This window comes from Anolis sagrei, chromosome 2 (genome assembly GCF_037176765.1).
Source record: "Anolis sagrei isolate rAnoSag1 chromosome 2, rAnoSag1.mat, whole genome shotgun sequence".
NCBI classification, from domain to species: domain Eukaryota; kingdom Metazoa; phylum Chordata; class Lepidosauria; order Squamata; family Dactyloidae; genus Anolis; species Anolis sagrei.
This window is the reverse complement of record NC_090022.1, coordinates 92306098-92320692: the sequence shown is the minus strand read 5'-3', so window position 1 is coordinate 92320692 and position 14595 is coordinate 92306098.

Genomic DNA, 14595 nt, shown 5'->3' with positions numbered 1-14595 from the left:
CACGCGCCCCAAGAAGAGCCAGGGGGCTGGCACTGGAGGCTGCGGCAGGCGGGCAGGCGAGGCAGCGCGAGACCGTGCGCCTGCGTGGTGCTGCGAGCGAACCACGGGTCCACAGCTCGGCTTCTTGGGGCGATGCATCCTCCCTGAATGCCCAGGGTTCTGGGAGTTGGAGTACAAAAGGATGGTGGAAGAACTCTTTTAGGCCTCGGCTACACTGGCTGACTAATACAGTTTCAAACCAGTCTTGCTGTGCAAATAGTTGCATCAGGAAGAGCGAGTCTACACAGGCATCCTTCCAAGGCGTAGTATCCACTAGGCATACATTCCCCCCGTGCACTGCACTACACCTCTATCCAGGCACAGCTGTTGTTGTATATTTCTGAGCAGGCCTTTGCAAATTATTATTATTTATTATTATTTATTATGATTGTGATTATGATTATTATTATTTAGAGCTTTTATAACCCGGTCTTCTCGACCTCCGAGGAGGGACTCAGGCCGGCTAACAACAGAGAATCAATATGCAAATAAACTAAAGCATAATAACATCATAGTACATTGATACATCAAAACACATTAAAATACAGATCAAGAATTACATAAAGCTGATTCGTCAAGGTAAATCACAAATTCATCCCATCCGCCTTGTAGTCAACAGTTATTGATTCCATCATCAATCTGAGAATGCTAAGTTCCAAAGCCAAGATTTTACCATCTTTCTGAAAGTCAGGAGGCAGCATAATTATTGTATCCATCTGCAGCTACTGTAGAATGAATGCAGTTGGATACAATTTTAACTGCAACGGCTCAAGGCTATAGAATTATGGGAGTGATAGTTTGGTGAGGGAGCAGAAAAGGCTAATGAACCTGGTAAAACTAGAACTCCCAGGATTCCACAGCATTTAGCCATGACAGTTAAAATAGAATCATAGAATCATAGAATCAAAGAGTTGGAAGAGACCTCATGGGCCATCCAGTCCAACCCCCTGCCAAGAAGCAGGAATATTGCATTCAAATCACCCCTGACAAATGGCCATCCAGCCTCTGCTTAAAAGCTTCCAAAGAAGGAGCCTCCACCACACTCCGGGGCAGAGAGTTCCACTGCTGAACGGCTCTCACAGTCAGGAAGTTCTTCCTCATGTTCAGATGGAATCTCCTCTCTTGTAGTTTGAAGCCATTGTTCCGCATCCTAGTCTCCAGGGAAGCAGAAAACAAGCTTGCTCCCTCCTCCCTGTGGCTTCCTCTCACATATTTATACATGGCTATCATATCTCCTCTCAGCCTTCTCTTCTTCAGGCTAAACATGCCCAGTTCCCTAAGCCGCTCCTCATAGGGCTTGTTCTCCAGACCCTTGATCATTTTAGTCACCCTCCTCTGGACACATTCCAGCTTGTCAATATCTCTCTTAAATTGTGGTGCCCAGAATTGGACACAATATTCCAGATGTGGTCTAACCAAAGCAGAATAGAGGGGTAGCATTACTTCCTTAGATCTAGACACTATGCTCCTATTGATGCAAGCCAAAATCCTATTGGCTTTTTTTGCCGCCACATCACATTGTTGGCTCATGTTTAACTTGTTGTCCACGAGGACTCCAAGATCTTTTTCACACGTACTGCTCTCGAGCCAGGCATTGTCCCCCATTCTGTATGTTTGCATTTCATTTTTTCTGCCAAAGTGGAGTATCTTGCATTTGTCACTGTTGAACTTCATTTTGTTAGTTTTGACCCATCTCTCTAATCTGTCAAGATTGTTTTGAATTCTGCTCCTGTCCTCTGGAGTATTGGCTATCCCTCCCAATTTGGTGTCGTCTGCAAACTTGATGATCATGCCTTCTAGCCCTTCATCTAAGTCATTAATAAAGATGTTGAACAGGACCGGGCCCAGGACGGAACCCTGCGGCACTCCACTTGTCACTTCTTTCCAAGATGAAGAGGAAGCATTAGTGAGCACTCTCTGTGTTCGTCCACTTAACCAATTACAGATCCACCTCACCGTAGTTTTGCCTAGCCCACATTGGACTAGTTTCCTTGCCAGAAGGTCATGGGGGACCTTGTCGAAGGCCTTACTGAAATCCAGGTACGCTACATCCACGGCATTCCCCGCATCTACCCAGATTGTAGCTCTATCGAAGAAAGAGATCAGATTAGTCTGGCATGACTTGTTTTTGATAAATCCATGTTGACTATTAGCAATGACTGCATTTGTTTCTAAGTGTTTGCAGACCACTTCCTTAACAATCTTTTCCAGAAGCTTGCCCGGTATCGACGTGAGGCTGACCGGACGGTAGTTGTTTGGGTCATCCTTTTTTCCCTTCTTGAAGATTGGGACCACATTGGCCCTCCTCCAATCTGCTGGAACTTCTCCCGTTCTCCAAGAACTCTCAAAGATGGTTGCCAATGGTTCCAAAATGACTTCCGCTAGTTCCTTCAATACTCTGGGGTGTAGTTGATCTGGCCCTGGGGACTTGAACTCATTAAGAGCGGCCAGGTATTCCTGGACGACTTCTTTCCCAATTTGGGGTTGGATGTCCTCCAATCCCTCATCCACTCCATCTTGCTGAGGTTGAAGACTCTCTTTTTGTGAGAAGACCGAGGCAAAGAAGGCATTAAGTAGTTCTGCCTTTTCCCTATCCCCTGTCAGCATTGCCCCATCTTCTCCTCGAAGAGGTCCTATCGCCTCCTTGTTTTTCCTTTTTCTACTGACATAAGAATAGAAGCCCTTTTTATTGTTTTTAATGTCCCTGGCAAGTCTGAGCTCGTTTTTTGCTTTAGCCTTGCGGACCTTTTCCCTACAGGTGTTGGCTATTTGTTTGAATTCTTCTTTGGTGATTTCTCCCTTTTCCCACTTCTTGTGCATGTCTCTTTTGTGTCTTAGCACAGTTAGAAGTTCTTTGGACATCCATTCTGGCTTCTTTGCACTTGTCCTATTTTTTCTCTTTGTTGGCACGGTTTGCAATTGCGCCTTGAGTATTTCACTCTTGAGAAATTCCCATCCATCCGTAACTCCCTTGTTTTTTAGTATCTGTGTCCACGGAATGCTGCTCAGCGTTTCCTTCATTTTTTGGAAATCAGCTCTCCTGAAGTCCAAAATGCGGGTTTGTCTTGTCTTAGTTTCGGCCTTCCTTTGTACCTCAAATTGCAGGAGCACATGGTCACTTGCCCCTAAGGATCCTACCACTTCGACCGCATTGATCAGGTTCTCCGCATTTGTTAGGATGAGATCAAGAGTAGCCAATCCCCTTGTTGCCTCTTCTACCTTCTGGACCATGAAATTTTCTGCAAGGCAAGCGAGGAATTTGTTGGACCTTGTACTCTTGGCCAAGTTTGTTTTCCAGCAAATATCGGGATAGTTGAAATCGCCCATGACTACTACATCTCTTCTCTGTGCCTGTTTGGTCAACTGTTGGCAGAAGACTTCATCAAGTTCTTCCTCCTGGCTTGGGGGTCTGTAGTAGACGCCTACAACGACATCTTTTTGAGTCCCAGTTCCCTTGATTCTTATCCAGATGATTTCAAGCTGGTTTCCCAGATTGCTGTCTTGAATCTCTTCTGCAGCATAAGAGTTTTTGACATATAAGGCTACTCCGCCTCCTCTCCCCTTTGTTCGGTTTCTGTGAAAGAGGTTATACCCCTCGATATCTACATTCCAGCGATAGGAGTCATCCCACCAGGTTTCAGTGATCCCTATGATATCATATTTGTGGTGTTGTCCTAAAGGTTGGAGTTCGTCTTGTTTATTTCCCATGCTCTGTGCATTAGTGTAAAGACATGTGAGCCCCTGAGATCTTCCCTTGAGCTGTTTAATTGGGATTATTGTGCTTTTGGTACTTGGTCCTTGTTGTGTTTGTGCAGCCCTCCGTTTAGCCTTCTGGTGATTCCCAGACATTATGGGTAAAGTAGTGTTCGCAAGGCTGTTGTCCCCCTCCCCCGGTGGACCTAGTTTAAAGTGCGTCTAATGAGGTTTGCGAGTCTGTGAGCAAAAAGGTGTTTTCCTACTTGTGTGAGATGCACCCCATCCCTTGCCAGTAGGCCATCCTCCTGGAAAAGCAGGCCATGGTCGAGGAAGCCAAAGCGTTCCTCCTGACACCATTTTCTAAGCCAGTCATTGACCTGTACTATTTTTCTGGCTCTTGTGGGTCCGTGTCTTACAACAGGGAGGAGGGATGAAAAGACCACCTGTACATTACATTCTTTTAGCTTTGCTCCTAGTCAAACTACATTCATTTTACAATGTAGATTCACCCACTGAGGTTCCCATGTCCTGGTGAACCAAGCCCAAGGCATTGTAGCAAAGAGCTTCACAGTAGTGAACAGGGGACACTTTTAATACATGCAATTTGGACATATTCCAGTCTGCTTAATGCACTAGACTAGCAGGAGAAGATATGTATGTTTTAACTATGCAGTGGTTAATGAAAATTCATTATGAATTTAATTTACTGGAGGCTGAAAGTCACCTATTGGTAAGCCATGGAGCAGCAAAGCAAGGCAAAAAGGCACACCTCTCAGAGTAGAGAAGAGGTCAATCACCAGGAAGAGGATTATTTCACTTAGGAGAAGCATTGAGTTATTTCCTGACCTGGGAATGGTACCGCCCATGAGCTGCAGTTGGGCCACCCTCCTCTCCAAAGGTCCCCTTCTACTTACATGCCCCAAAAATAGTTTGACTGGAGGGGATCACTTTCTGTTTAAAGAGAGTCATACTGGTCCCACTACTGCCCTGTAACAGGTCTAACTTGTTCTCTGCTGCAGCTGTTGTAACCGGAGTGGACTGGTCCTACCACCACAGGCGTCTACCAAAGGCCACTTGGCCTTGTTAGAGCAGAGCTACTCCACCTGCCTTTTGTAAAAAGTGCAAAGTGCATGTGCCCCATTTTTTCCAAACTCTCAAAGTGTATACTGTTAGAATGAAGCAAAATCAAAACCTGTGTCACTTGTTTCTAGATAAATGGACTTCACATTGAAGAGCCAAAATGCAAACCCAAGACCACTTCTCTTTTATACTATCACAGCTGTTCACAGATTGCTTGGCAATGTATTTTCCTGCAAGGCTAAAGTGTATTCATAGTACCATCTTCCTTATGTCAGTTCCTAGTTTGACTCAATAGTTCTAAAACACCTTGAATTGAGACCTTGGATAGAAATAAACTGGGGCTCCCAAAAGGGTTTTGGAGATTGCTCAACACAATTTTGAAGGAATGTCTGTTACAATCTCTCAAGGGCACAGCACTGTCCAAAATTCAGTTTGGTTGCAAGTTATGTGTTAATTATGCTTGGACTGTCACATGTGTCTCTGGCTATTAAAGAAATTGAGTCCTGGCTAGAAATGGGATTCTAACTGCTTCTTCAGCAAGAAAAGATAAAGGAGAAATTGTTGTTTACTTAGTACAAAACGTTAGTCCCGCACACAGATCCCTCTCAGCAATGCTTTCCCCATCATATGGGGAGCCAGCACAGGAAGCCTCCTGTGTTGGAGGGAAATTGTATGGTTGGGGGTGGGGCCTCTGCTGGAAGGCACACAACATTGTCCGGCACAGGGTGAAAGTATCCTAGCATGCTAAATTCACCCTATCTGTTGATGTCATTAGGACTGAAAAAGCAAGGATGTCTCAGCGTGGGTAATGGGGTAGCAGTAATAAGGATAGATAAATGGAGGAATCCTCCCTCCAAATGTCTTTCTTCCTTGTTAATTGGTTGTAATGGTTGGAACTGTTTGTTTTCAATACTGTTAATGTTTAATTCTATTTTAATGTTTGTAATTTTTTAGTTTTTAAATTCTATTGTATTGGTTCTACTGTAAGCCTCTTTGAATCTCTTTTTTAGAGGGGAAAAAGCTAGATATAAAGAAGAAGAAGAAGAAGAAGAAGACAAAATCACGATCTGTCAACTGCAAAAGGCCACCTTACTTGGATCTGTGCGCACCATTCGAAATACATCACACAGTCCTTGTCATTTGGGAAGTGTTCGAAGTGATTTTGTGATACGAAATCCAGCATATATATCTCATTTGCTGTGACATACTTTGTTTTGTGTCAATAAAATAATAATAATAATAATAATAATAATAATAATAATAATAATAGCCTGACGTGACCCCTCTCTAATACAAACTGCTACTCTTAGTAATGTTTTTCACTTCTTCTCTTTCCATCAGGCCCCTCTCAGCTCTTCCTTAAACTAGTTTAGATGACCCTGTGTAATTTTCTATATTAGAATGGAGTTCCTATAAAAAGCCGTGAGTGTGTTTTCTCTCTCAAAACCATTGCTGTCTTTCTTACTTAATCAGGATCTCTACCTGCTGCACGCACTCTCTATCAGGTTATGGGAGTCCAGGCTTTTGTTATTCTAAAGATCTGTAAAAGGATTAAGGTAGCTCAAAGAGCCAGGATACATATGAGAACAAAGAGGCACAACAGCCTCCTTTAGGAACTGAGTTGACTGGTCCTAAAGTTAACAAAAAAAACCTTCTCAAATTGTATTTTCAGAATGGAACTTGAATTAGCAAGAACCTAGATCCTGGCTGTGTCTGCAAAAAACAAAAGCTAAGAATATCCCAGATTGGGAGGCTAAGGATCTGGAGGTTCATCTCATTGCCAGCGCTCGTACTAGCAAGACATATAGGTATATTTGGAAGAAGGAAACTGCTATCTTGAAAAGATTCACAAGAAACTTCATACCAGTCAGCATCTTTTGCTGCTAGAGCAATTAATTTGTGCACAAATGGAATTTGGTCCAACAGTCCAATTAGTTCAATTAGCTCATCGGGAATTAACTGATGAGCTAAGGAATTTTAAATGGCAACTGAATGAGGAACTGATCATTGTATTCATTTTCAAGAACTGTCAAAAAGACTTTAAGAATTTTATGATGGTTTTGAAAGGACAATCTGAAAAACTGGAACTAAATATATAAATTGATGGCAGAGGAAAATGCTAAATCTGAGAAAGACGCATCTGCTCCATTTACAACAGATTCAATAGCTTGAATAGCTAAAATTGCATCTTATCAACAGAAAATCTTTCTTGGGGACTAAATACAAATTTTCATGTTGTAAAACTGATACTTTCAATCTAATTACTTTGAGAACAAAGGATCAAGGTAGTGAGGGAAGTGAAGTTGAGGAATGAGGCCAAGAATGCAGCTGAGACAAGCTAAGCAAGATGCTGTGAGAAAGACCATGGAATGAGATCTTGAAGATGATTGTTATGGAGAGGCTTTTGGAATTGAAAAAGTGATTTTGTGAGCCACACACACAAATAGAAATATTAATATATTCAATTCTCATTCAGAGGGTGACTATATGTCCTAGTCTGGAATATTTTTCATAGAACTGTATGGAAATGCCAAAGATAATTGTAAAGTATAGGGAAAAGAAGACTTCAATCTTATGGGCTGGGGAATATTATTCTGTTCTGCAAAACCCTGTGAAGCAATATGAAATATGTCCGGCACCCTGTTACTTACATTAGGCAGCCCAGCCGCTAGCCCTCCACCCTCTCTCCTTGTTATTTTCCAGCAACTTTTATTCACTGGTAGAAGGGCTGGGAACAGGGAGGTGAAAATGATGTCCAATGCCTTTATCAGGTTTTGTGACCAAGGCAGGGCAAGTGTACAATAAAAAGACTCATTTGGAAGCACCTTAAGTTCCAGACAGTTACAACTGGAAGAGTATAATATTTCATGGGAGATCTGTTTAAGTCAGGGGTCAACCAAAAGGCTCAAAGTGAGATCATAGGGGTAAGACTTTTCTCTAAGGCAGCTCCTCCCCCCTTGGAAATAGTTCATTGGAACTATTTCCAACAAAGCTGGTCTCCTTATGGTGGAAGTGGCAAACTGATTCCCTGTGCCAGCTATGCTGACTTGGAAATCACTGTGTTTGCAGCTTGGGAGTGCTCCTTCCTAGATTTGGGGGATCTTAAGATGGTAGTGCATGCGCTGGTAACCTCAGGCAGGCAAGACGGGCTTTGCCCAGGGCCAGGCCTTGCACGAAGGACCCCTCGCCTTCCTGGCCCTTTGCCGGATGGTGAGAGATCGAGACAGGTGAGGCGGGCTTTGCACGGGGCCAGGCCTCGCACGGAGGACCCCTTGCCCCCTCGCTGGATGGCAAGAGAGCTGGATGGCAAGAGGTGAGGCAGGCTTTGCGTGGGGCCAGGCCTCGCACAGAGGACCTCTCGCCTGCCTCGCCCCCTTGCTGGATGGCAAGAAATAAAATTTATTATAATTCTTATTCACAGGGTTTAATAAGCTGGTTATTTTAACAGCATGATGAAAAGCCCAGTTAAATGTGCTGACTATAGGAATACATAAGATCTTCCAGAAGATGGCAGCAGATCACTTAGTTAATTTAGTCATATAGTTAAGATGTCTTTCCTCTCTGAAGTATGAAACAAATCACACTATGGATTATTTTGTTGAATGAAGGACTAACATCACACTAGAGCAGGCAGGCCTGTAGCGAGGGGGGGGGGGTTAGGGGTTCAACTCCCCCCCCCCCGAAATGTTTCAGATTTTTTTAAAAAACCTGGTTTACTCATGAATTTTAACTGGTTAACCAAATCCCCATGCTAAGTCTATGAGATGTAAAAAATTAAGAGTCCCTCCAGAACTGCAAGCACTATCTCTAGCAAATATTGACAATTGATTCACACTGTCATTACTTGCAGCAATAGCCAATGTAGTGAAGCAACCTAGTTGGGGGTGTGTGTGTTGAATGCTCTCATTAAGGAGGCCAGACTTGGTGGAGGTGGTTGACAGGGACGGAGCTGCAGGCTATTGAAGGCTACTCTGCCCCCTGCTGTGCTCTTTGCTTCAGCGTGAGCTAGGAGGCAGGTTTCAACCCACCCACCCCCCACGAAATTTTCAATCCCCCCCCCCAAAAAAATTTCAACCCCTCCTGAATTTTTTTTCTGGCTATGGCCCTGAGAGCAGGGATCCTCAAACTAAGGCCCAGGGGGCAGATATGGCCCTCCAAGGTAATTTATCTGGCCCTCGCTTAGGGTCAACCTAAGTCTGAAACGACTTGAAAGCACACAACAGAAACAATCCTATCTCATTAGCCAAAATCAGGCCCACACTTCCCATTGAAATTCTAATAAGATTATATTTGTTAACATTGTTCTTCATTTTAATTATTGTATGGTTTTAAAGTGTGGGTTTTTGCACTACAAATAAGATATGTGCAGTGTGCATAGGAATTCATTCATGTGTTTTTCAAATTATAATCTGCTCCTCCAACATTTTGAGATACTGTGACCTGGCCCTCTGTTTAAAAAGTTTGAGGACCCCTGTACTAGAGTATGGATCTACTTTAAATCCAGTTTTTGCCTTCTGCAGAATTTTGGGACTTGTAGTTTAGAGAGGGGCCTTTGAACTGCTGCCAGACAGTTCCTGGGCCTCACTAAACTACAAATTCCAGAATTCTGCAGAAGGCAGAAACCAGATTTAAAGTGGATCCATGCTTTAGTGTGATGAGGCTGATGTGCATAAGCTTACATGGATAATTGTGTGCCTCCCTTCTCATCACCGTCTTTTCAACAACAACAAAAGAAGCCTGTTTCCTCTCACTTTATGACAGGCAGCTATACAAACAGACTGTGTATTGTCTTGTTAGGTTAATGAGAATAAACTATTTTCATAGAAAGACCTTTACTCATTAGGTGTGAACTCTGGAGTTTTAAATCTGGTCGTCCACATATCAGGCCAGAAACAGGCCAAGAGCCAATTGCCCAAGCTACAGCTGCCTTTTTGATCTGCAATTTATGAAGGAGATGTTTGCTTCATAAACAGCAAAAAAAAAAAAAAAAAAAAAAAAAAAACACCACAAAAAACAATGTAGCCAGATGTTGAATACTGTCTAGTGTCTATCCTTGATCCATTTTCCCCTTTTTCCTGTTTTGCAAGAAAGTCTCTTTTGCAGAAACATTGTTTTAAGTTACAACTTGACGTGCCAGAAAGTAGCAAAATGCAAACAGTCCACAGTGAGAAACCAAGTGTACTGGGAAACATTCGTGTATAGATACCACTTCCACCCCCCAAATGAAAGGGAGACTTGCAAAAGGGTGGAATGGGGATTGAGTAGTACACACTACACAGTGAGTAATAAAAAGCAGAGACAAAAACAAGAAATTGTAATTTCTCATATTGGTGTTAAGTTTCTTCCTCCTCATTTCCCCAAAGGAGGAGAAAGCATACGTGATTGAAAATTATAGATAGGCCTGAAATGTCTAGGTCTTCCGGTGCAGTTCTATGGTCAGCTTCCCTGAACACCTGAAGAGGTCTAAAAGTTAGAAGTAACACTTGACCACACACACAAGCCCTGTCCCAATAAATCCCTAAATACTTGGGCTACCAGGTGAAAAAAAGGGGGGAGGGAGCTCATGCTCCTTTAATGGTTGTTTAGACAGACTCATACAAGCTTTAAAGGGACCAATCCCTCGCTTGAACACAGGTACAGCACTCCTGCAATGAAGAGTTCTGCTTCATAACTGTTTGTGATCATGAAAGTTCTTTCAGCCCAACATTGTTTTCTTTTTAAAAAATATCTTTAGACCTTCAATCTCAGCACATGAAGGTTTGTGATGCTGATGGTTGTATGGGGACATCTGGGGGATAAGGTTTACATGCACGCACACATCTCTTCCATTCCTTTACCCTTCTTTGTGTGAGACTTTTCTTGTCCTTAGATGGGGTCCTCATAATAAAGTTTCTATATTTTGTTTTTCCTTGGCTGGGGGTCCTTTCATGCTACATCCATGGTTCCTAAACCTAGATCCTCAAGGTGTTATGGATTTTAGCTCCCAGAATTCCTGCCTGTTGGCCAAGCTGACAGGGTTTCTGGTAACTGAAGTTGAAAACACCTGGAATACCAAAATTCAGGAACCACTGCCTTCACTGTTATAGTACTTTAATTTCCATGACTGTGGTACCTTCCACACAACTAAATAAAATCCCAGTTCAAAGCAGATATTGGGATTTTCTGCCTTGATATTCTGGGTTATATGGCTGTGTGCAGGCCCGTAGCCAGGATTTTGATGGGGGGGGGGGGGCTGAGTTTGATTCGGGGGGGGGGGGGGTGAGTCTGAGTGAAAGAGGGTCTGCCCTAGCAAATCTTTTGTATTGTTACCCCAATACCCCCATGCATATGAGATATATTGAGCATGGTGATCAGATCATTATATGAATAAACATAACAGTTTAAATAATGTATCAGTAAGGCCTTTTCGCAGACCACCATGAGAATTTGGGGGGGGCTGAAGCCCCCAAAGCCCCCCAAAATCTCATGGTGGTCTGCGAAAAGGCCTTACTGATACATTATTTAAACTGTTATGTTTATTCATATAATGATCTGATCACCATGCTCAATATGTGAAATCCTGGAATTTGCTGTTTAGGGAGAAATACCTTCAAATCATCCACTGGAGAATTTCTGGTGCCGCTGACCAAACTAGGATACAGTCATGGCAGTTAAAGTAGAATTATAACACTAACTGCACTGTGTAAAAGGAGCACTGATCCCTTTGATCCTTAGCCAGATCCTAGTGTCAATGCCCCCATGACTTCAGTCTGTGCATGAAGAGGCTGAATGCCTTATAGAAATGGAAAATGTTTTCAGCTCACTGCCTCACTTTCTTCCTTTATAGCACAAGCCTAAGTATTCAATGTCTTTTGATAGGGGAGGATTATGACATGATCTCAGTTACCATCTCTGGTAAAAGGAACAGCCTAAAACATAATAGTTCACATATTTGTTTAGGAATGAGCCAATTTGAATGCAGTGCAACTCACCTCTGAGTTCACATTTTTAGGCATGTATTGTAATGTTTAATCTTTCTGGTGCACACCTCCAAACTTATATAAAGGACTATTTCAACCTAGTATTAAGGTTAAAAGGAATGCAAACTAAGCTGCACATTTTTTTAAAAAAAGAAAAAGACATTATGTACTTGACAATTAAAATGGAAATATATTGTATTAAGAATTATTGTTTAGGTTACAACTGTAGAGGAGTTATATCTGAGTGCTATGGGACCATCTATATAAATAAAAATGTAATGTTCATTTGTGGGATTAACATAGCTCAAAAACCACTGGATAAATTGACACCGAATTTGGACACAATACACATATCAGGCCAATGAGTGACCTTCACTCATAAAATACTGAAAAACACAGCAGAAAAGACTTAAAAGCCAAAAAACAAAAATACATTCAATGCATGTACAAAACCACACACACATACACATGCAAACACACATATACAGAAATATATACAAACACACACACACACACACACACACACATATATATATATATATATATATATATATATATCTGCACAAAACACATATATACAGACTGGGCCACAGCAACGCGTAGCAGGGGACGGCTAGTTTCAAATAAAATCTGTGATGTTACACAACCCGCTGAGACTAAAACTCTGCATTTTCATATTCTTGGTTCTCATATTGTCCCATATTTTCCTATATCTATTATATTAAGATAATAAATGCTGTTTCACAAGAAACCCAGAAAATTCAGTGAAGAAATACTAATTTTTACTCATGTACAGCCTATATATATATATATATATATATATATATATATATACTAGCTGTGCCCTGCCACGCGTTGCTGTGGCCTATAGTAAAACTTAGCAAAGTTGAGGTAGATATCTGGACTATTATGAAAGAGAGGTACCTACCTATTCCTTCCCCCTTTTCCTCCCCCTTTCTCTCCTTTCTTCCTTCTCTACCTCTTTCTTTCTTTCCTTCCTTCTTTCACTACTTGGTTTCATCCTTCTCTCTTTCCTTCATTCCCTCCCCCTTTCTTCCTTTGCCTTTCTTCCCTCCCTGTTTGCTTCCTTCTTTCACTTTTTATTTCCTTTTATTTCACCACCATCATAACAATAACAATAATGCAATGCATTGCCTCCGGGACCTGACACCTCTCCCATTCCCCCTAAAAGGGTCTCATAGGAACAATAGCATAATAATAATAATAACAGGAATAACAACCTTTACCCGCCACGTGTTGCTGTGGCCAATCTTCCCTCTTTCTTTCCTTCTTTCCCTCCTTCCTTCCCTCCCATCTTTCCTTCTCCTCTTCTTTCTCTATCTCTTTCCTTCCTTCCCCCTTTTTCTTTCTTTTCTGCAGTCTCTCTTTTCTTTCCTTCCATCTTTCCTTTTCTTTCCTTTTCTTCTTCCTTCTTTCTCTAACTTTCCTTCCTTCCCCCTTTTTCTTTACCTCCCTTTCTCTTTCTTCCTTCTTTCCTTCCTTCCTGTCTTTCCTAGATTTTGACAGGGCGGGAAGGGGCGGGGTGGGGTTTGGAGGTGGCGTGAAGTAAAAGGAGGTAAGATTGGGGTGGGGGAGTGATGGAGCGTGGGGTTGTGTGTGTGTGTGCAGCGGCAGGGGGGAGTGATGGAGCGTGGGGTTGTGTGTGTGTGTGCGGCGGCAGGGGGAGTGGGGTTGCGTGTGTGCGTGCGGCGGCGGGGGGAGTGATGGAGCGTGGGGTTGCATGTGTGTGTGCGGCGGCGGGGGGAGTGGGGTTGCGTGTGTGCATGCGGCAGCGGGGGAAGTGATGGAGTGTGGGGTTGCGTGTGTGTGTGCGGCGGCGGGGGGAGTGATGGAGTGTGGGGTTGTGTGTGTATGTGCGGCAGGGGTGTGTGTGTGTGCAGGAAGCGGCGCGGCGGGGCTTGGAGTGGGCATGGTTTCCGCAGAGGGAACGTTGGCCGGAAGGGCATGTGCGCGCGCCAGGGAACTTGCGGCTGGGCGCCAATGCGCATGCTCAGTTGTTTTGCCGTTTTGTGAGTGTGTTGTTGTGTTGTTTTTCATTTTGAGTAGATACGTTTTTACCTTGTGGGTTGTGTTATGGGCATGGGAATTTTGGTTAAGTTTCGTTGGGGTTTTTTTGAGTTTTGTTTTTTTGCCGTTTTGAGTGTGTTGTTGTGTTGTTTTACATTTTGAGTAATATGTTTGTACCTTGTGGGTTGTGTTATGAGCATGGGAATTTTGGTTAAGTTTCGTTGGGGGATTTTTGAGTTTTGTTGTTTTGCCGTTTTGTGAGTGTGTTGTTGTGTTGTTTTTCATTTTGAGTAGATATGTTTGTACCTTGTGGGTTGTGTTGTGGGCATGGGAATTTTGGTTAAGTTTCGTTGGGGGGGTTTTGAGTTTGTTTTTTTGCCGTTTTGAGTGTGTTGTTTTTTTTTTAAAATATATTTTATTGAATTTTCTGTGACATAATTTAAAAGATTGGGGGGTTAAAATAAAGAAAAAGGAAAAGAAAGAAAAACCCCAGGTGCGTAGTGTGAGGGGAAGGCACTGGGAGGAGGGGTGGGGTGGGGACAGGACGATGAGGAAGGGAAGGGAAGATTGTAACGGAAAGGCGGGAAAGGAGCAAAAAGAAAGAAAAAAAAAAGAAAAAAAAATCGCAGGTCTTCGTGACTTCCTGAGTAGATTGGTGGAGGTGTTTTCCTTTTCTCTGGTTCCTTTCCATTCGTCTGTCATAGCCTTCTCTCTTTCCTTCCTTGTAGGGTATAACTTTTGTAACTTTTCTTTAAACTATTGTTTTATATCTTATCTCCTTTAAATAGTCGGT